Source organism: Mytilus edulis, chromosome 2, assembly GCF_963676685.1.
Source record: "Mytilus edulis chromosome 2, xbMytEdul2.2, whole genome shotgun sequence".
Classification (NCBI taxonomy): Eukaryota; Metazoa; Mollusca; class Bivalvia; order Mytilida; family Mytilidae; genus Mytilus; species Mytilus edulis.
The window spans coordinates 86460595-86482726 of record NC_092345.1 but is presented as its reverse complement, the minus strand read 5'-3'; the positions used below and the strand labels follow the sequence as shown (position 1 = coordinate 86482726).

Here is a 22132-nt window from a genome sequence, read left to right as displayed (position 1 = left end):
CGACGATGATTAGAGACAGTGATCAAGTTGAATCTTTATTAAATCTTTTAATTTATTTTTCCGTTCCGTTCCGTTCCGCAAAGTACCAATTGCTCTGAGGAATTGGTATTTAACGGAAAAAACGGAAACAGACATCTTTAATGTAATTAAAGCAGTATGATAACAAAAATTGTCTGACACCTCTTTTTGCATGAGTGGTATGTGTTTTAGATAGCATTTTGGACTTGATCAATAATACAAAATTTAACACAAAGGCAGGTTACACAAAAAGTCTTTCTCCTTCCATCGGTAATTATATTTTAAAAAAGAGGCCTTCAACAGCCCGTTCCGACGATGATTAGAGACAGTGATCAAGTTGAATCTGATTTAAACTTTTAAATTTATTTTTCCGTTCCGTTCCGTTCCGCAAAGTACCAATTGCTCTGAGGAATTGGTATTTAACGGAATCAACGGAAACAGACATCTATAATGTAATAAAAGCAGTATGATAAAAACAAGTCAGACCCTTCTTTTTTGAATGAGTGGTAAGTGTTTTAGATAGCATTTCGACTGGATCAATATTTAAATAAACAGCTGCGCCATGAGCGCATGATACGCCCGTCGTCTTGTGAAAAAACATAAATCTTTTTTGAATAACACAGGGTTGTACAGGATGTCATGCTTAGTATATCCTGACTCATTCCTTATTCCCGCTCAATAGGAAGATTGTACAAGATGTATTTGGAAACCCGACGCAACATTAGCCTGTTAAGTTTTAAGCAATAGAGATACAGCGCAACATGTGAAAAAAAACCTCTTTTTTTACAAAATCTCAATAACTCGAAAATATAAAAATGAATCATCACCAAAAAGTATACAGATCTTTAGATTAATATAACAAAGAAGTGTGTAAAGTTTTAAGCAATAATCATAAATCGTTTTTGAGATATGGTGCGACATGTAAACCCCCCCTTTTTTTTTTTTACAAAATACTCAATAACTCAAAAATGACATTTTGAATCATCACCAAAAAGTATACAGATATATTAAGATTAATATAACTAAGAAGCCTTTGAAGTTTTAAGCCATAATCAAGAATCGTTTTTGAGATACGGTGCGACATGTGAAAAAAACACACCCCTGTTTAAGTTACAAAGTGCCATAACTCAAAAAGTTGTAATCTTATTTTCACAAAAAAGTATACAGATCATTTGACCATCATAAGAAACAACTATGTTAAGTTTCAAAAAATTTGGATAAGTCGTTCTCAAGTTACGGTGCGACATGTTTACACCAGACAGACGGACAGACGGACGGACGGACGGACGGACACTGGACATTTGTATACCATAATACGTCCCGTCAAAATTGACGGACGTATAAAAAATAACACAAAGACAGGTTAGACAAAAGGTCTTTCTACTTCCATTGGTAATTATAAATTAAAAAAGGGGCCTTCCGAAGATGATAAGAAACAGTGATCCCCATTTCCATTCTCAATTTTATATTAGAAACAAGGTCTCATAAATATTAAAACATATGTTTAAAATATATCTTCATAAAAATATGAGCACTAAACACTGGTTTACACTATAATAAAAAAATGTTTGCAAATTGTTAAAACATTTTCGGATTTATCAAAGCACTATAAAAAATGGTAACTCCTTAAAAGTCATAAAACCACAATAATAACTGCTGTTAATCAAAGTATTTATAAAAACTAAAAGTCTGTTCTGTTACAAAACCTATAGGCAAAGGTCTTACTATAATATCAGCGGGAAATTTCGGGTCTAGAGGTGCATTCCGTATTTAATCTGCAGGGGCGGATGCAGGAATTTTCGAAAGAGGGGGTGCTAACCCAGGTAACCCAGGGCAAAGGGGGAGGTGCAAAACATATGTCCCGATACAAATGCATTGATCGGCAAAAATAAAGGGGGGGTGCACACCCCCGGAACCCCCCCCCCCTGGATCCGCCACTGAATCTGTTTTTTTTTCTCCTATCTCCTGATGACAGCTGGTGTGTCCGTAGATATTGTTTAAATTTTCTATATTTTCACTTTTTAATTAGTTTACCTGCACAATGGCGCAGAAGCAATATTTATTTTTTGGCGCAAATGAAAAACTACAACTTTTAAGAATTGGCGCAAAAGCAATGCGTATTTAAATAACAATCAAATTTGACCGTGCCCACAAAACGATTGTTCAAATTACGAATAGTTTCAGCTTAAAATCCATGGCACTCTAAAATGTAGATTTTTTAAATCACATAAATTCCATATCGATATACGTATATTTGGATCTATGCAATATGTTTATCTGGACATCAGCATGCTAGCTGTAATGACTCCCATCTATTCTTTGCGGGCATTAAATAATGGACTTCATTAAAGATAACCGTTTTATTTATTGTCATATAATCCACTCTATTAACACAATGTAGCATGAATAACAAAGGTATGCTGGTGTTCAATGAATGATTACAAATGATGACAGGTAAGTATAACTCCAAACTGAACGTGAACATCAAACGGTAAAAAGCTGAAAGAACAAATAAAAACTCAATATAAAACCTATCAATCAAAAAAGATTTGCCAAAACATACAAAAATACAAAGTTGGCTTATGACACTAATTGTGTTCCATACATTCACATAAAAAATACAAGTATTAACAATATATCAAGTTTGTAACATAACTGTGAGTCAAAACTGGTGTGTTCAGCTTTTAATGTGTTGAAAACTCGACAAGTATCAAACATTATGTATGCAAATTATGACACGAATTGCTTTCCATACTTTAAAAATAACGAAATGAGGGGGGTGCTATGAATCATACAAAAATTACCAAAAAGGGTATTTGAATGTTTATAGAACATTTTTATAGTGTAAATGTTGTATCTGTGTGTTTACAAGTAATAACAAACGGTTGTGAAACAATAAAACAAATAATCTGGTGAAGTGGCATATTTGTCATCATTGTCATTTATCCAACGTTTTATACGTCATCAAAACACAATACATGTTATATATGTTTACAATAAACAGTTCTTCAAATTGTCAATATGCTATAAACGTACACTGTGCCGGAATCTGGCAGATATATCAATAAATGATGCTGAATCATCAACGTGAGCATGTAAATAAGGGGAAATTACAAAGGAGGGGAAAGTAACAAAGAAGATAGTAAATGTAAGTCAACTTTCGGAAACATCATGAAATAATTACGGACGAGTCAGTACACTAGCTTAGTTCCGTCATTTCCATTACATGGATGGCGAATATGTTTGATTGATCTAACCATACGTTAACCAGCGTCCTTTGAATATTTTTTTCTATAGACATAGGTAGATTTGATTAATCCAAATAATATAGGTATAAAGCATACCGGTGTCCATGCAATTCATAATGCAATACAACAATATATAGAAATAAATTATGTTTTTTTTATGAAATGTATGTGCTTATGCAACATTATCAAACTGCTGTAATGCATTAGTTATAAACTTTGAAAGAACCGATGACTTTTCATTCGTTTTTAAACTCAAATGTACTTAAATAGCACATTTTAAACCGTAAGAAATTGGTTTATCTCTCGAAAAAACCTGAACTGTTCTCGAAAAAACCCGAACTGCTCTCGAAAAAAACTTGAACAGATGGAAATGAATATACCCTTAAAATTGCCTTTTAATTACAATAACTAAAACTTTTGTTATAGCATATGTAAATGTAAGGATATAAAGACATCATGTGTGCATGCTCTTTGAAATTTGCATTGGTATGTGTATAGAAATTGCTTTTTTCTATATTTTGGCATAAAAGCATTATTAGGCCAAATCAAACTTTTTTAACTGCAAAGTATGTATGGTTGGCAACATCCTTTCATCACAAATACTTACTTAACTTGTTTGATCTTGTAAATTTAGTTTAAGCATTTATTTTACGTGTTACAGGAAAACATGTCTGTTTGTTTACATTTTTAGTCATAATCTCTCGAAAAAAACTGGACGCTCTCGAAAAAACCCGATCTCAACCGGACACTATACCTACGGTGGTAATACTGATACGTATTATTACATATCAGTAAAAAAAATCTACAAACAGTATGTTAATAAAGAGTTATGAAGTAAAATGTACATGGGACAAAATCACAAAAAATACATAGAATAATACAAATTATCAATGAACAGGTGTTATATGTCAGTTTGGTATGGTCAAGACGTTTGGTAAAGATAACATCCTTTTAAGAGAGTTATCTCGCCTTAACCAGTTATGGGGTTTTTCGTATTGCGGATTGCATTCCGTATTTGTATGATATGTTAGTTGATTTGTTCTCTTGATTTATTGTTACCATTCCATGTAGATGTGTTTTTGAAGAATAGAATTTATTAACTTGAATATTCGTTTATTATCTATGCCAGAAAGGAGCATTAAACAGGGCTTTACTTGACAGTGGATGTAGAGTCTGCAACAAAAAACGAATCATAGTATATTTTTAGCATTCTTTTAAACACATACAGTAGACGACTTTAGTTTTAATACCGATTTTGCCGCAAATACTAATATTCTCTTAGAAATCAAAGACGGTTACTTCGAAGTCGATAATAGGGCTATCTTAACTAGTTATCGTAAGTGTATACTAAGATAGCCGTTAAATTGTTAAGATAACCCACGAGGGGATTGCAGATACTCTCTTATCACCATCGTAATCTTCTTGTAAAGCGTTTTCTCTTAAATGAAACTTAAGATAGGTTTTCATGATACAGGGGCCCGCGGTAACAAGAAACTTCTCTTAAAGTCTTCGTAAGTCATAGTTTACGATTACACAAAGAATGCATTAAGGGTCCTTTTAAGAGTGTATCAAAAAGCATTCTATTTTCGTTCTTTTCTTTCCCATAACTTCGTTTGATAAAACCCTTAAAACATTCTTAGTCTAAGCGCACTTATTAATTTTCGGACTTATCCGACAACGTTTTCTTTGAAATTCTTTGATTTACATGTTAGTTTGTCCCGAAAAAATCTAGTGAAATGTTTGTATCGTAGGGCTATCATGACTAGCAGTGACACGGACAGTGAATTAAATGTATGCAATTACTTTTGCAAATAATCTTACATGTTTTCAATTTGTTTCTTAATCCGTTATAAATCAAGAGGACTTGAGCGGCCAAGCAATACACGTACAGTTTCATTCCCTGACATTCCTCATGTGTAAAATAAAGGTCATTTTCATTCTAAGATAGGTTGATGTGTGGGTAGAACCGCACTTACATTAAAATGTTTTTTCACAAGACGACGGGCGTATCATGCGCTCATGGCGCAGCTGTTTATTTAAATATTGATCCAGTCGAAATGCTATCTAAAACACTTACCACTCATTCAAAAAAGAAGGGTCTGACATTTTTTTATCATACTGCTTTTATTACATTATAGATGTCTGTTTCCGTTGATTCCGTTAAATACCAATTCCTCAGAGCAATTGGTACTTTGCGGAACGGAACGGAACGGAAAAATAAATTTAAAAGTTTAAATCAGATTCAACTTGATCACTGTCTCTAATCATCGTCGGAACGGGCTGTTGAATGCCTCTTTTTTAAAATATAATTACCGATGGAAGGAGAAAGACTTTTTGTGTAACCTGCCTTTGTGTTCATTTTTTTTATTATTGATCAAGTCGAAAATGCTATCTAAAACACATACCACTCATGCAAAAAGAGTGTCAGACAATTTTTGTTATCATACTGCTTTAATTACATTAAAGCTGTCTGTTTCCGTTTTTTCCGTTAAATACCAATTCCTCAGAGCAATTGGTACTTTGCGGAACGGAACGGAACGGAAAAATAAATTAAAAAGTTTAAATCAGATTCAACTTGATCACTGTCTCTAATCATCGTCGGAACGGGCTGTTGAAGGCCTCTTTTTTAAAATATAATTACCGATGGAAGGAGAAAGACTTTTTGTGTAACCTGCCTCTGTGTTAAATTTTTTATTATTGATCAAGTCGAAAATGCTATCTAAAACACATACCACTCATGCAAAAAGAGTGTCAGACAATTTTTGTTATCATACTGCTTTTATTACATTAAAGATGTCTGTTTCCGTTTTTTCCGTTAAATACCAATTCCTCAGAGCAATTGGTACTTTGCGGAACGGAACGGAACGGAAAAATAAATTTAAAAGGTTAAATCAGATTCAACTTGATCACTGTCTCTAATCATCGTCGGAACGGGCTGTTGAAGGCCTCTTTTTTAAAATATAATTACCGATGGAAGGAGAAAGACTTTTTGTGTAACCTGCCTCTGTGTTAAATTTTTTATTATTGATCAAGTCGAAAATGCTATCTAAAACACATACCACTCATGCAAAAAGAGTGTCAGACAATTTTTGTTATCATACTGCTTTTATTACATTAAAGATGTCTGTTTCCGTTTTTTCCGTTAAATACCAATTCCTCAGAGCAATTGGTACTTTGCGGAACGGAACGGAACGGAAAAATAAATTTAAAAGTTTAAATCAGATTCAACTTGATCACTGTCTCTAATCATCGTCGGAACGGGCTGTTGAAGGCCTCTTTTTTAAAATATAATTACCGATGGAAGGAGAAAGACTTTTTGTGTAACCTGCCTTTGTGTTAAATTTTGTATTATTGATCAAGTCGAAAATGCTATCTAAAACACATACCACTCATGCAAAAAGAGGTGTCAGACAATTTTTGTTATCATACTGCTTTTAATTACATTAAAGATGTCTGTTTCCGTTTTTTCCGTTAAATACCAATTCCTCAGAGCAATTGGTACTTTGCGGAACGGAACGGAACGGAAAAATAAATTAAAAAGTTTAAATCAGATTCAACTTGATCACTGTCTCTAATCATCGTCGGAACGGGCTGTTGAAGGCCTCTTTTTTAAAATATAATTACCGATGGAAGGAGAAAGACTTTTTGTGTAACCTGCCTTTGTGTTAAATTTTGTATTATTGATCAAGTCCAAAATGCTATCTAAAACACATACCACTCATGCAAAAAGAGGTGTCAGATAATTTTTGTTATCATACTGCTTTAATTACATTAAAGATGTCTGTTTCCGTTTTTTCCGTTAAATACCAATTCCTCAGAGCAATTGGTACTTTGCGGAACGGAACGGAACGGAAAAATAAATTAAAAAGTTTAAATCAGATTCAACTTGATCACTGTCTCTAATCATCGTCGGAACGGGCTGTTGAAGGCCTCTTTTTTAAAATATAATTACCGATGGAAGGAGAAAGACTTTTTGTGTAACCTGCCTTTGTGTTAAATTTTGTATTATTGATCAAGTCCAAAATGCTATCTAAAACACATACCACTCATGCAAAAAGAGGTGTCAGACAATTTTTGTTATCATACTGCTTTAATTACATTAAAGATGTCTGTTTCCGTTTTTTCCGTTAAATACCAATTCCTCAGAGCAATTGGTACTTTGCGGAACGGAACGGAACGGAAAAATAAATTAAAAAGTTTAAATCAGATTCAACTTGATCACTGTCTCTAATCATCGTCGGAACGGGCTGTTGAAGGCCTCTTTTTTAAAATATAATTACCGATGGAAGGAGAAAGACTTTTTGTGTAACCTGCCTCTGTGTTAAATTTTTTATTATTGATCAAGTCGAAAATGCTATCTAAAACACATACCACTCATGCAAAAAGAGTGTCAGACAATTTTTGTTATCATACTGCTTTTATTACATTAAAGATGTCTGTTTCCGTTTTTTCCGTTAAATACCAATTCCTCAGAGCAATTGGTACTTTGCGGAACGGAACGGAACGGAAAAATAAATTAAAAAGTTTAAATCAGATTCAACTTGATCACTGTCTCTAATCATCGTCGGAACGGGCTGTTGAAGGCCTCTTTTTTAAAATATAATTACCGATGGAAGGAGAAAGACTTTTTGTGTAACCTGCCTTTGTGTTAAATTTTGTATTATTGATCAAGTCCAAAATGCTATCTAAAACACATACCACTCATGCAAAAAGAGGTGTCAGACAATTTTTGTTATCATACTGCTTTAATTACATTAAAGATGTCTGTTTCCGTTTTTTCCGTTAAATACCAATTCCTCAGAGCAATTGGTACTTTGCGGAACGGAACGGAACGGAAAAATAAATTAATAAGTTTAAATCAGATTCAACTTGATCACTGTCTCTAATCAAGGACGACGTGAGGTCAGTCTAGATATCATAATGCATGACTTGCAAATGCGTTAATTTCATGATAATTTATCAGGACAATCCTACATATTCATCTACAGAGTATTTCCCGATGTTATACATTATTACACATTTCACCTGTGAAGATGAGATTTAGTATACATTTGTGTTATTTGTATATGGAAAACCGTAAAACACAGAAATTTTAAAGTTTGTTTTGTTTTAAAGATTTTTCGAAATTTTGATAAATGCCCCCTTTGGATACCTTTAATGAAATTCTTTTCCGTTCCGTTCCGTTCCGTTCCGTTCCGTAAAGTACCAATAGCCGCCAAAAACCACATTAGAATATATTTGAAGGGAATCCATGACAAATCGCCCCATTAGCAAATAGCCCCACTTTTTCACTAACTCGCCCCACTTTAAAAAAAAACTGCCCCAACCTGGATAACCGAATCGCCCCACTTGTGAAATGTGTTATATCCCTTAATATTACTCCTGCCAACTTGCCCCACCTAATAGAAAACGATAATATCTAGATAAATATATTATTAACCAGGAAGAATTTACTAATGCCAACTCGCCCCACTCATGTAAAAAGATGTTATCCCGTTGTACATAAGTTAAATTCTGTTAATATTACCCCTGCTAACTGGTCCCACCTAATGGAAATCAGTGAAATCTAGATAAATATATTATTAACCAGGATGAATTTAGTAATGCCAACTCTCCCCACTTATGGAAAAAGATGTTATCCCGTTGAATATAAGTTAAATTCCTTATATTGCATTATGATACAATTAACAGGTTTCTTTTCAATTGTTATGCAAATAACTAAGCTTCAAAACTTAGTTATTCTTCAACAATACATTTTTTTTTTAGAATTATAATTTCAGTACATGTATATCAATAATAGTAATTAAATAAATTTTCGGTTTGTTTGTATTCTGTGTAGATTAGTTTTCATTAAAGAGATGCGAGTTTTTATTTTTAATTATATATATATATATTAATCTAAATATTACCGTTTTTTTATAAGTAGGGCGGGTTGGCAGGAGTAATATTTAACATGATTTAACCAATTTCACATGTGGGGCGATTTGATAAATCAGTTTGTGGCGGTTTTTTTAAAAGTGGGCGATTAGCCAGTGGGGCGACTTGTCCTGCTTCCATTTGAAGGCCCCCTTGAAGGTTTTGTATGACTATATGAACCATCTTTCACGTAAAACCCCCATGTGCATTTTGAAAAGTTGGCAGATATGTTTCTAACTCCAGGCAAAATCTAACGGTATGAATGAAAAAGAAGTTTTCAATTAAGGCTCTGTGGCCTTAACAGCTGTCTCATTAGCATTTTAACCACTTCCCATATTTGCAATTAAAACAAAAATAAAAAGAAAATTAACGCAAAAACAAATAAAATTGAGAATGGAAATGGGGAATGTGTCAAAGAGACAACAACCCGACCAAATAAAAAACAACAGCAGAGGGTCACCAACAGGTCTTCAATGTAGCGAGAAATTCCCGCACCCGGAGGTGTCCTTCAGCTGGCCCCTAAACAAATATATACTAGTCCAGTGATAATGAACGCCATACTAATTTCCAAATTGTACACAAGAAACTAAAATTAAAATAATACAAGACTAACAAAGGCCAGAGGCTCCTGACTTGGGACAGGCACAAAAATGCGGCGGGGTTAAACATGTTTGTGAGATCTCAACCCTCCCCCTATACCTCTAACCAATGTAGAAAAGTAAACGTGTAACAATACGCACATTAAAATTCAGTTCAAGAGAAGTCTGAGTCTGATGTCAGAAGATGTAACCAAAGAAAATAAACAAAATGACAATAATACATAAATAACAACAGACTACTAGCAGTTAACTGACATGCCAGCTCCAGACTTTAATTAAACTGACTGAAAGATTATGATTTCATCATATGAACATCAGGCACAATCCTTCCTGTTAGGGGTTTAGTATCATACCATCATAACATATATGAGAAGAACATAACCCGTGTCATGCCAACAACTGTTTTTAGAATAAATGTGTTTAGTTCTGATGCAAAGACCTTATCAGTGACTCAATATTAACCAGGGTTGGCAAAGTATTACCCGCCCGGGAATTCCCGTGTGGGAAAACCCGGGTTTTCCCGGGCTGGGCAATACTTCTAGAAATGGGTAATACTGGGCATTACTGGGCAATATGATTTTTTATGCTTATTTTAACACACAATAGTAAAGACTTGGTGTAGTTTCATAGTATTACAGCAATATATACTTTTTATACAGATAACCATAGAGAGTCATTTCTAGAAGAATGAAAATTCAATTTCATTCTCTTCTCTATTAATTCTATATGTAGGCAGAATACTAGATTTGCACATTTAAAGATACCTTTTTAATTGTTTCAATAATCCAATCTTTGAAAAAAATGCATTTTATTGCAGTGTTCAAGTGAATTGTTAATTTCTTATTGTTATACCTTTACATTGCTAAATAAACACCCTAAGGGGTCATGCCATTAACACTTATAGATTTGAAAGGGCTGATTATTGTTACATAAACAAATCTGTGTTCTAAACTGAATAATTACTTATTTTAAATTAGTGGCAGTACATATACATTATTTAAATGTAATCATGTTTCTTACATGTAATTGTTAATTCTTAATAGGAGCTATATTTATTTGAAAAAAATATGTTTGCTCTATATCTACATTTTACCAATCTAGACAAATGCTAGACAAACAAAATAGGGTAAAACTATCTTATCAAATGTATTAAATTTGTGTTTATCACTGAATCCTCTATGAAATTCAGACAAGTATTTTATATTACCCAGTATTGCCCAGTATTACCCACTAAAACCCAATAAAACCCGGGTTTTCCCAGTATTTCCCACTGGGCTGGGCAATACTCATAAAGCCCGGGTTTTTTCCAACCCTGATATTAACGCCAACATATGCAATCTTTAATGACTTGACAACAGTAACAACAAAACTTACTTGTAAATATGAAATTCTCTTTACGGTATGAGTTTTTCTCATTGTTTGAGATTGTACAGTAGTACCTGTAACTGCTTATACCTATTTCTTATTCACTTTTGCTTGATAAACTCACTAAATATCTTGTATATACATTGTACCACATCTCCTTATTTTTATATGCATTCCAATAACATGAACAATTGTAATTCAATTCTATATACCAAAGCAAAATGAACTGCACCACTTTCATTCACTAGTATGCATCTTTTGGCAAAATACAAGTTCTTAAATGACACAAGATATATTTATTGATAAAAAAATAAAATTTAGTATACAACTCTTTAACAGGTATAAAAAAAAAGCACAGCTGTGTCATAACTTGTGAAATCTGTGCTGAAAACATAGACATTGATGGTATTTGAGTAATTCCATATGTGAAGCTCAACATTAGCTCGTCAGTTGGTGGTGGACAGTTATAGTTCCTTTCTGCAGGCTAGGATGAATGACTTTTCAGGAAAACCAATTTCACAAATCAAAACTTTCTCCTACAATATTCATCCAGTTTAGTTCTTTTGGTTTAATTGGACACCGTCCTGATTTTTAATTTTGCAAACCATTCAGTCTCTTGCTTGCAAATGGTGCATGAAAATAGGATGGGTATGGCAGTAGACAAGTCTCTTTAAAGTGGGTTTGTGCCCTGAAAAAAAGTTTTATAACTTAAGTTTTTTTGAAACTTGTGCAACACACATACCTAAATAACTATAACATAGAAGAGAGCATCATTCGTGTCAATGTTTTGTTCCTGTTTACATTGTCATTGATATTTTTTCAGAAAGCCTGAGGCATAGCTCATGAATTCCTGTCATTACATCCTAAATTAACATAATTACTGCTAGAATAATTATCAGTATGATAAACGTACACTATCATTGTACAGCCCAAGTCTTCAGTATATATAATTGTTGCATTCATTCACTCCTGTGTTCAGTCGTTCAAAAATATTTAAACATCAACAAATGAACTTTAATAAGGACAAGAAAACACTAGAAAAGATACGTACATACAACCCGCGTTTAAGTGTATTTGAAAGAGAAATATGTCTGGTTAAATGATGTATAAAGGAGGAAAAAATTGAAGATATTGCATTACGATGCTTTCTACCTAATAGCACGTGGATATGTTTAGGCCTAAATTAAAATATTGTTTGTTTGCCCTTTTCCGACCCTATGTTTTGAAACAGGGTAGGTAGGTAGGTAAAATATTTTATTTTTTTCCCCAAAAAAATAACTTGGCTCGGTATATTATTTGTCATGGGTAGGCAGGTAGGTAAAATATTTTATTTTATAGATACAAAATCTGCATAATGTCATTTTTTTGTCCGTTTTGTTTTTGCAAATAAGTTTTCCGCTGGGACTATTAGTTTTGAAAAAAAAATATATAAGAGATAACTTTGTACTGGTAAGATAATGTCCGGGCAGACATATATTACTAGTAGAAAAAGTCCCTAGAGTGTTACAAATTTCGTGTGTGCCTTTTTATGCCCCACCTACGATAGTAGAGGGGCATTATGTTTTCTGGTCTGTGCGTCCGTTCGTTCGTCCGTCCGTCTGTTCGTTCGTCCGTCTGTCCCGCTTCAGGTTAAAGTTTTTGGTCAAGGTAGTTTTTGATGAAGTTGAAATCCAATCAACTTCAAACTTAGTATACATGTGCCCTATGATATGATCTTTCTAATTTAAATGCCAAATTATAGTTTTGACCCCAATTTTACGGTTCACTGAACATAGAAAATGATAGTGCAAATTTCAGGTTAAAGTTTTTGGTCAAGGTAGTTTTTGATAAAGTAGAAGTCCAATCAACTTGAAACTTAGTATACATGTTCCCTTTGATAAGATCATTCTAATTTTAATGCCAAATTGGAGAATTTATTCCAATTTCACGGTCCACTAAACATAGAAAATGATAGTGCGAGTGGGGCATCCGTATGCTATAAGACTTAAAACTCAATTGTCACGTATTTTGCATCACATTTATAAATGATCTGTAAGGAAAACTTGGCGATTTTACTGCCAGATATTCTCCACTTTACAGGGTTTTGTCACTTTTGGTTCATGTCAGATATAAATAATTTAGCGGCATCGTTAACATAATCATTCTGATATGCGGATCACAAAAGGCCATCCCTACATAGAATACAACGTCCGTTTACAAATTAGTTTGTACACACGTTAATACTTTTGTATCAAACAAACTTTTTTGTAAATGAACCCTGCTCTTTAAGTTTAAAGGTACAGAGCAACGTACTTCATATCATGATTTCAGAAAGCGTTCAACATCGATTTCAAACAAATGCTTTGAAACTTCAAATGCAAGTGTTCATGTCAAACGCTCAGGTGATACCAAACGGACTGGCCCAAGACCACAATTAATTCCTCTATCATTTCTTTATAACGTTTTGTCGCATTAAAAAATTTTTGACTATTCTTTTTGTCTAATTTTTTGTGTGTGTAATGTACAGTAAAAGTCCAAAAATATATGCAATTTTCAGAAAAATTGCATCTGTACATCATACAAATTTGGCCAATACACATCCATACCCCTATAGGCAAGTCAAGAGATGTTCCGAAAAGTGTAAATATAACCTTTTTGCACCTGGCCTAATCACGCTTTCCTTATTAAAATCAGTTAAAATAAACCATCCAGAAGTTTATTTCAGCTCTCTTCTTTCATTTCCACCCCAGAAAAGCTAAGAAATGAATGAGAAAGGGAAAGAAAAAAAATAAAGAAAAAATACACTATAATTAAAGGGAACTATATTCGTGAACAACGAAAAGCGGGGTCATTAATTGTGGTCTTGGGCCGACTGGACCTTATACGTAAAGATAAAACCCGAGGATTCCGGTAAAAAAGTTTTGAGCGGGAAATACAAATATAAGATTTTTGGTAGGAACGAAAAAATAAAATAAAATAAAATCTTGCTGGTAAATACAAATAAAAGATTTTCAGGCGGAACGAATTGATAGAGGGTCGGTCGGTAAAGGGCAAACAAACAATATTTTAATTTAAGCCTTACATATTTAGACTTGACCCAGTATGACCCGTACCTTGTAGGTCAACGCCGTCGTTTAAACACTAGACTACAGTCGTGTATAAGACAATAAAATGCTTAAGCCTGTACTATTTGTGTGAAGTAAATGTGTTTTTTCTGTACATTTAAATTGTTTTACCTGATAGCAAGGACGTATATCTATCCGTTTCCTTCTCAATTCACTTTGTCAATTTCTTCGAGCTTCTTCAAAACATACGTATTACTGCGCCCGGAAGTGAAAAAAATATTAGAAATCCTCGTAAAATAAAGCTATTTTCAATTTTGTGGAATCCATTTTGTTATATTTATTATATAAAGATAAAAAAAGTTACGATTAATTATGAATTTGCATATCATTATACGGAACGTTTATGGACTATTTTTCCATAGCTGTAAGTCGGTCATTTTGGCGGGAAATCATGTACACATACACACGTAGATTGGCTGGTACCTGATCGTAATGTTACACATCAGATATATCAAATAGCTAATACCCGGAACGTAGTACCGGGAACCAGGATAATACATAGACAACATACATAACTAATACCGAAATTGAAAACGCTTTACGGTTTCTCGTTTATAAACCGAATTCCGCTTTGAATTATAGAAGATGCAATATTAATCATGTTCAGTCGACTTTTCATTGTTATATCAACGTCTGAACTAATTAAAAAATCTTTAGATGTCAGATAACACTCGAAATTGACCCATACATGTCAACCTATGAGAATGGGAAATCATGTCATGACATGACATAATATGTTAAAAAGCATGTGAAAGCGTGTGACGTAGATGCGGACTTGTTAATATGAATGTGGTAATGTTGTGAATATAAAAAACAATATATATTCTACTGTGAACTTTTATTGTATTAAACACTGGTATGTTATGTTGCTTTTAAAGCACCACCACTAGGCACATATTCAAAACAACTGCCAGTTTCAAGTTTAGTTGCATTTATTTAATAACAGCACACAATACAAATGTAACATAGTCAAGTTCTGATCAGAATTTAGTGTCAATTTCTTTATAATTGAAAAGGCTCTCCCACAGTAGGAATTGATATTTGACTGAATTAGCTTCATCAAGATTTGAAAGAATGTCATAGTGTTGGGTTTTTTTTGGCAATGTAAAATGTCATCTATTATCTCTGCCATTGCCTGGTTAAAACTGTGCAGTTTATCAGAAGACAGCTGGTACTATGAGAGCTGATCCAACAGTTCTGTGATATTTTTATCCCCATGGCCTGTAGAAATCTCTTGCCGTTTTGGCTAGATTTGAAACTGAAATTGAAAAAGAAAATGTTTTATAAATTTGATTTCCATTAGATAAACATGTTAAATGCTTATTCAAATAGCTACATTTTATATCTCCTATCACATGTATTTTTTTTTATCATTGCAACATAGAATGCACAAATTATGCGTTATTTGTCACTTGATCATTTAAACTCGAACTCAAAAATATATTTTATAAATCTTGAATCTTGCCGTACACATCGTTTTGGCTTAACAAACGGCACTTTAGACGACGGCACACTGAGGCCCTGAAAGTGACCTCTTTCTCTGCTCATTTCCCTTATAAAGTGAATTTGAAAGAAAGTCACAAAATCGTTAAAACTAATCACAAACTACTTACCTTTTACTGTTTGTCATAAAGAAAAATAAACAAATGTGGCAGCCAAACAATTACTTCGAATTTTTCGGTATTTATCGCCGAATAAGGAAAAAACCCCGAGAATAGCGATATCACTAACGACCAAAAAATAAAAAGAATGAAAAAGCGTGTACATTGTAATTGCGTGTAATGTGGCGAAAAGCGTGTACACGCCATGTGAAAAAATCCTCGCGTGTAAATTGTTGAAAAAGCGTGTATTACACGCGAATATCTTGTCACTTGACATGTATGAATTGACCCGACCTCTTTCCACACGGAATACAAATAATGATAGTTTGTAGTCAGGTTGACTGCTTATAATGCAAAATACACATTAATAACAAGTTCTATAAAACGAACAATACACACTGATCGTTTCTTTAGTCCCCAATGTAAATGAAAGAAACAAAAACCATATCATACCATAAAAAGAAGAGGAGAAATTCGAACATTTCCGGATCTATTTCTGGCGAAAAGACCCCCTGCATAGATTGCGTATGAAAAGATGAACCTCATGACTTGAAAGTCAGGCCTTAAAGCACTGCCTTTAAAAAACGAGAATAAATATTTTACTATTTTATAGGTGGTTAAGCATCATTTATGCATTTCACTTGACAAAGATAAAACAAGTCGCCTTTAAAGCTAGTATCTAGCAATTGGTATATTATTTTCACTTTATTTTAAGACAAGAAAGATAAAAAAATATATATTCCAAGGTTAAAAGTTGTATTTTTAAATAATCTTGTATTAAAAACATCGTTTATGACAATCTTGGAGCATATTTAACTTCCGTAAAATTACTTATACATCGTTTTCATAATTACGGCTAAATTGACGCGGGAAAAATTATGGACGGCAGGAAAGCGCAGTTCTACAGAGAGGCACAAGTTTTGCAACGTCACAGATAAGAAACGTCAAGATGCTTTTGCCGGTTTTGGCGCGACAAAGCAAGAAAAAAACTCGGCAGCAAGAGGGTTAAGCGGAGAGGTGAAAAATAGTAGTTGGGTACCTTCTCGTAAATGTACGTTGATAGTGGGTCTTCCAACGCTTTCGAGACGCGACGGCCATACTTCAATGACGGCCCTAGGATGTGTCGGCCATACCGTCATATCGTCCATGGGACATATCGGCCACACATTGTGAGACGTATCGTCCACACTTTTAATTTTTTTTATTGAGTTTATTACATAAAATATAATACAAAAAATAAGTATTTGTTCATAATTATAACATAAATATGATTGTGTAGTACTTTTTTTCTGTACAGAAGATTTTATTTTTTCAAGTTGTAAGAGTTATCTTTGCTTGATCATCATTGCTCGGGTTTACAACTTGTTGCGGCCATATTATGTAAGTATACTGATTATTTCTTCATTATCAGTTGTAAACATTTTCTGAAGAATCATTTTTATTGTAATGTGATATAAAGGCATCATATTTTATTTGAATTTTAAACTGTAGGAATGTTGACTGTCGCTGTCAATGACGATATATAAATACAAGCACATGTTACAGATCTTTTTATTATATCTGTAAAAAATATGTATTATTCTAAACTATAAAAATCTTCTCAATCTCAGTCTTGGTGAAATTAAAAACATGACTCAGTGTAAAGGTGAACTCTAAGGCAGCAACCATTTGATTTTCTGGGGGGGGGCTATGTTTTTTTTTTGGAAAAAAATGTTTGTTTCCAGTTTTTGGAGAAAAAAATAATTTGTTTTTGATTCTGAGAAAAAAAAATTGTTTGTTTCACCCTCAGCTGCCACTATATGTAATGCTAAAATTGAAAGAATAAAATTGTTTTCGACTTGTCGCGAAAAAAATAGATTGTTTTTCGCCACAGGCGAAAAAAAAAATTTGGCCAGAAAAAAAAACCATAGCCCCCCCCCCCCCCAGAAAATCAAATGGTTGCTGCCTAAGGAAGGCAATTCATCAAGTTCGAGTTATATTTGTCATGATCATCAGACACATTGTTTAATAATTCTGATTTTTTTTCTTTCTTATAGTTTAGAGTAATTCTATTTGCTGAACATCTTTCCAAGACAGAGACTACTACAGAATTTTCCAATAACATAACAAATTACCCGTAAAATCTGACAGGAATGTGCACCCGATTGGCTAATTACATGATAAAAGATGGCCAGTTTCATTTTTATCATACTGAATGTTCTTTTTGCTTTGTTCATTGTGTTGAATTGTGTTGAATACTATTTGTTGACAATTAAATGTTCTCATTTTTGTGCATTTGTTGATGGATAATTGTATTATGGGCAATCATACCAATATATATACTCTAGTATAAGAAACAAAAAGATGATATTTTTTTTAATATATTTTATTTATTCATTCAGTCATACAGCATGTACAGATAAACAAATATACACCAAACATATAAACCTTCTTCATACATACAACATACACAAACCATTCATATATATATACATTTCGTTCATACATGTAGGACATTCATCTTATATACATTTTTTAAATTAACAATCTCGTACGTTTTCTCTCATATGCTCTTGTCACTCATTCATTTATTCCACTGCATACACATGTCTTCCAATATTCAAACATTTATATTCACACTCATCAGCTGCTGGATGTGGAGAAGCTGGTGGGGGTGATGGTGGTGCTTTTAATACTTCTGGAGCCTAAACGAAAAACATATGTATAAAAGTCGTGAAACAAAATATAATTGTGTATTTTTGCACAAAAGAAAAAGTAAAAACTAGAGGCTCTAAAGAGCCTGTGTCGCTCACCTTGGTCTATGTGCATATTAAACAAAGGACACAAATGGATTCATGACAAAATTGTATTTTGGTGATGGTGATGTGTTTGAAGTTCTTACTTTACTGAACGATTTTGCTTCTTACAATTATATCTATAATGAACTTTGCCCATTAGTAACAGAGAACTATATTTGGTAAAAATTTACATATATTTACCAAATTAATGAAAATTGTTAAAAATTGACTATAAAGGGCAATAACTCCTTAAGGGGTCAATTGACCATTTAGGTCATGTTGACTTATTTGTAGATCTTACTTTGCTGAACATTATTGCTGTTTACAGTTTATCGCTATCTATAATAGTATTCAAGATAACCAAAAACGGCAAAATTTCTTTAAAAATTACCAATTGGAGGGCAGCAACCCAACAACCAGTTGTCCAATTCATCTGAAAAATTCAGGGCAGATAGATATTGACTTGATTAACAATTTAAATTCTTGTCAGATTTGCTCTAGATGCTTTGAATTCATAGTTATAAGCCAAAAACTGCATTTTACCCCTATGTTCTATTTTTAGCCGTGGCGGCCATCTTGGTTGAATGGCCAGGTCATCGGACACATTTTTCAAACTAGATACCCCAAAGATGATTGTGGCCTAGTAGTTTCAGTGGAGATTTTGTAAAAGATTACTTAGATTTATGAAAAATGGTTAAAGATTGACTATAAAGGGCAATAACTCCTAAAGGGGTCAACTGACCATTTTGGTCATGTTGACTCATTTGTAGATCTTACTTTGCTGAACATTATTGCTGTTTACAATTTATCTCTATCTATAATAATATTCAAGATAATAACCAAAAACAGCAAAATTTCCTCAAAATTACCAATTCAGGGACAGCAACCCAACAACCGATTGACCGATTCATCTGAAAATTTCAGGGCAGATAGATCTTGACCTGATAAACATTTTTATCCCATGTCAGATTTCCCCAAAATGCTTTGGTTTTTGAGTTATAAGCCAAAAACTGCATTTTACCCCTATGTTCTATTTTTAGCGGTGGCGGCCATCTTGGTTGGTTGACCAGGTCACGCCACACATTTTTTAAACTAGATACCCCAAAGATGATTGTGGCCAAGTTTGGATTAATTTGGCCCAGTAGTTTCAGAGGAGAAGATTTTTGTAAAAGATTAATTTAATTTATGAAAAATGGTTAAAATTGACTATAAAGGGCAATAACTCCTAAACGGGTCAACTGACCATTTTGGTCATGTTGACTTATTTGTAGATCTTACTTTGCTGAACATTATTGCTGTTTACAGTTTATCTCTATCTATAATAATATTCAAGATAATAACCAAAAACAGCAAAATTTCCTCAAAATTACCAATTCAGGGGCAGCAACCCAACAACCGATTGACTGATTCATCTGAAAGATTTAATTCTTATCAGGGAAGGGTCGTAACCCAAATTAAAGTAAAACAAAATGTATCAAATATGACCGAAAGTACGAAATATGATTCGAGGGAAAAACTAAATTAATAATAAATTTGTGAATACCTGTATTGCAAAGCCTGTGTTGCCATTTATCACAATCTTCACATTGGAGAGCATGTTGTCTTGGTCGGACTTGCTGGTCACATAGCACACAAGGGTACGACATGATTTTTTTTTTTTTTTTTTTATAGCACTCAGATTGTTGTTGACTTTATAGAAAAAATAACGATCATATGTAAAACAATAGCACACAATTTAACAAAACAAAATATAAAAAGTAGCTTAAATGTAATAAAATTCCTACGACATGATGAACAGCAATTTCCCAAATGAGTGCCACCGACATTTCTGGTTACTTCTATAAAGCAAGGTCGGTACATCAAAAAGACTGCTCAAACAGCTTGTATTTTTACAAAAATTTCACTACCAAATGTATGTTTTCACTCCGCTTGAACTCAGCTTGGGAGTTGTGTTTTTATAGTGATCTTGAATTGTATTTCCTTTACAATTTCTAGACAAAAGCATAATTAATACTTGTGTTCATCAAAGAGGTAATAATAAGCAATCAACAATCTTCTTAAATTTCCAACTTAATCATTACTTGATTACAGCTGATTACCTTGTTTTATATTTCAAAACTTAACTCATTGTTTTAATTATGACAGAAATTAGTCTCCCATTCGGATAGAGTCATTAATATTTGTTCAATTCGTTCTATTTGCTATACGCAAGATATCAAACAATCATTAAGAAAACAATTGATATTTTAATATTTTATTAGATTAAACACATTCATTTACGTAAATATATAATGAGTAAGCAAATGATATAACAAAAATTAAGATGAAAAATAATGTAAAAACAGTATAATTTATTGAAAAGTTATAATAACCATCTATAAGTATCAAAATAATTCATCTATAACATTAAAAAAAAAAAAAAAAACCATGGACGATACGTCTTTACAAAGTAAGGCCGTTTTTGTACTATGGCCGTTTCATCTTTTCGGGGTATGGCCGTCATGGTAGTATGGCCGTTACGTCTTGCATCGCTTCCAATTATGGCACAGGGGCTTGTTTAGACGCCCCTGTGATTATGGCAATGGATAGAAACAAGTGCCTGTGCCTTTATCGAATCGACAGCAGCAATAAGCGCCATGATTTAAAGTAATGACGTAACTTTGCAACCAGATATGGTAGATGGTATATTTTTGTGATAAATCTATTCCGTACTTACAATATATCTGCGTTTAAATCTGAAAAGTAATATTTCTCCTACTTCGTTTTCTGTGAATTGACTAAAATCCACATCATTTGACGGGAGACTTTCCGGATTTACGTATTCAAGACATATACAGCAGTAAGTCTTACTGAGATTGGTACCCGCAATTTTGGAAATTCAAATATGTAGAACTGAATTTTTTACGGAGGGCACCAACCTAAAAATTAAGTCTTAAGTTACTAGTATAAACTAACCGAAACGATTAGTACTGTAAGGCACACCATAAAAAGATCAAAAGGAATAGAGTCTGCCGGTTTACATAACCAGAGACATATAATATTATGTATTATATGTCTCTGACATAACCGAACTCGGCCGGACACAGGAACTCGGTTAGCAGATAAAAAATTTGTATATCAATGTTTTTAATTTATGTTTAATTATTTCCTGTCTATTTGCATTACTTTATTAACGTATTTAACGTTCCCAACACTATGTCTTTGATTTTCTGGCAATGTGCAGTTTACTATCCATTTCCGTATAATGAAAAATCCAGTACAGTATCGGATATGGATAGTAAACTGCACATTGCCAGAAAATCAAAGAAATAGTGTTGGCAACGTTAAATACGTTAATAGAGTAATGTAAATAGACAGGAAATAATAAAACATAAATTAAAAACATTGATTTACAAAATTTTAATCTGCTAACCGAGTCCCTGTGGTCCGGGCAGTGTAAGGCATTATAGAGTATGACATTTAATCATGGTTTTATTATTAATTTATAATATTTCTCTGGAAGTA

The 22132-nt window shown here is 33.1% G+C and overlaps 1 protein-coding gene and 2 long non-coding RNA genes across 3 annotated transcripts in view; all 3 read right to left on the bottom strand.

The window, feature by feature from the left end:
• Nucleotides 1-21447, bottom strand: part of LOC139513260 (uncharacterized) — a 65726-nt gene extending 44279 nt beyond the window's left edge. Inside the window, exon 1 of the mRNA XM_071301593.1 lies at nucleotides 21345-21447. The gene's annotated coding sequence lies outside the window, so the exon portion shown is untranslated. The remainder of the gene's footprint in view (nucleotides 1-21344) is intronic.
• On the bottom strand, nucleotides 2364-3227 carry LOC139513244 (uncharacterized). The gene is made up of 2 exons (XR_011662409.1): nucleotides 3055-3227; nucleotides 2364-2517 (listed from the first exon to the last, which is right to left on the bottom strand). It is a non-coding gene; the product is annotated as an uncharacterized lncRNA (long non-coding RNA).
• On the bottom strand, nucleotides 11428-12206 carry LOC139513243 (uncharacterized). The gene is made up of 2 exons (XR_011662408.1): nucleotides 12060-12206; nucleotides 11428-11834 (listed from the first exon to the last, which is right to left on the bottom strand). It is a non-coding gene; the product is annotated as an uncharacterized lncRNA (long non-coding RNA).
• Nucleotides 21448-22132: the final 685 nt, after the last annotated feature.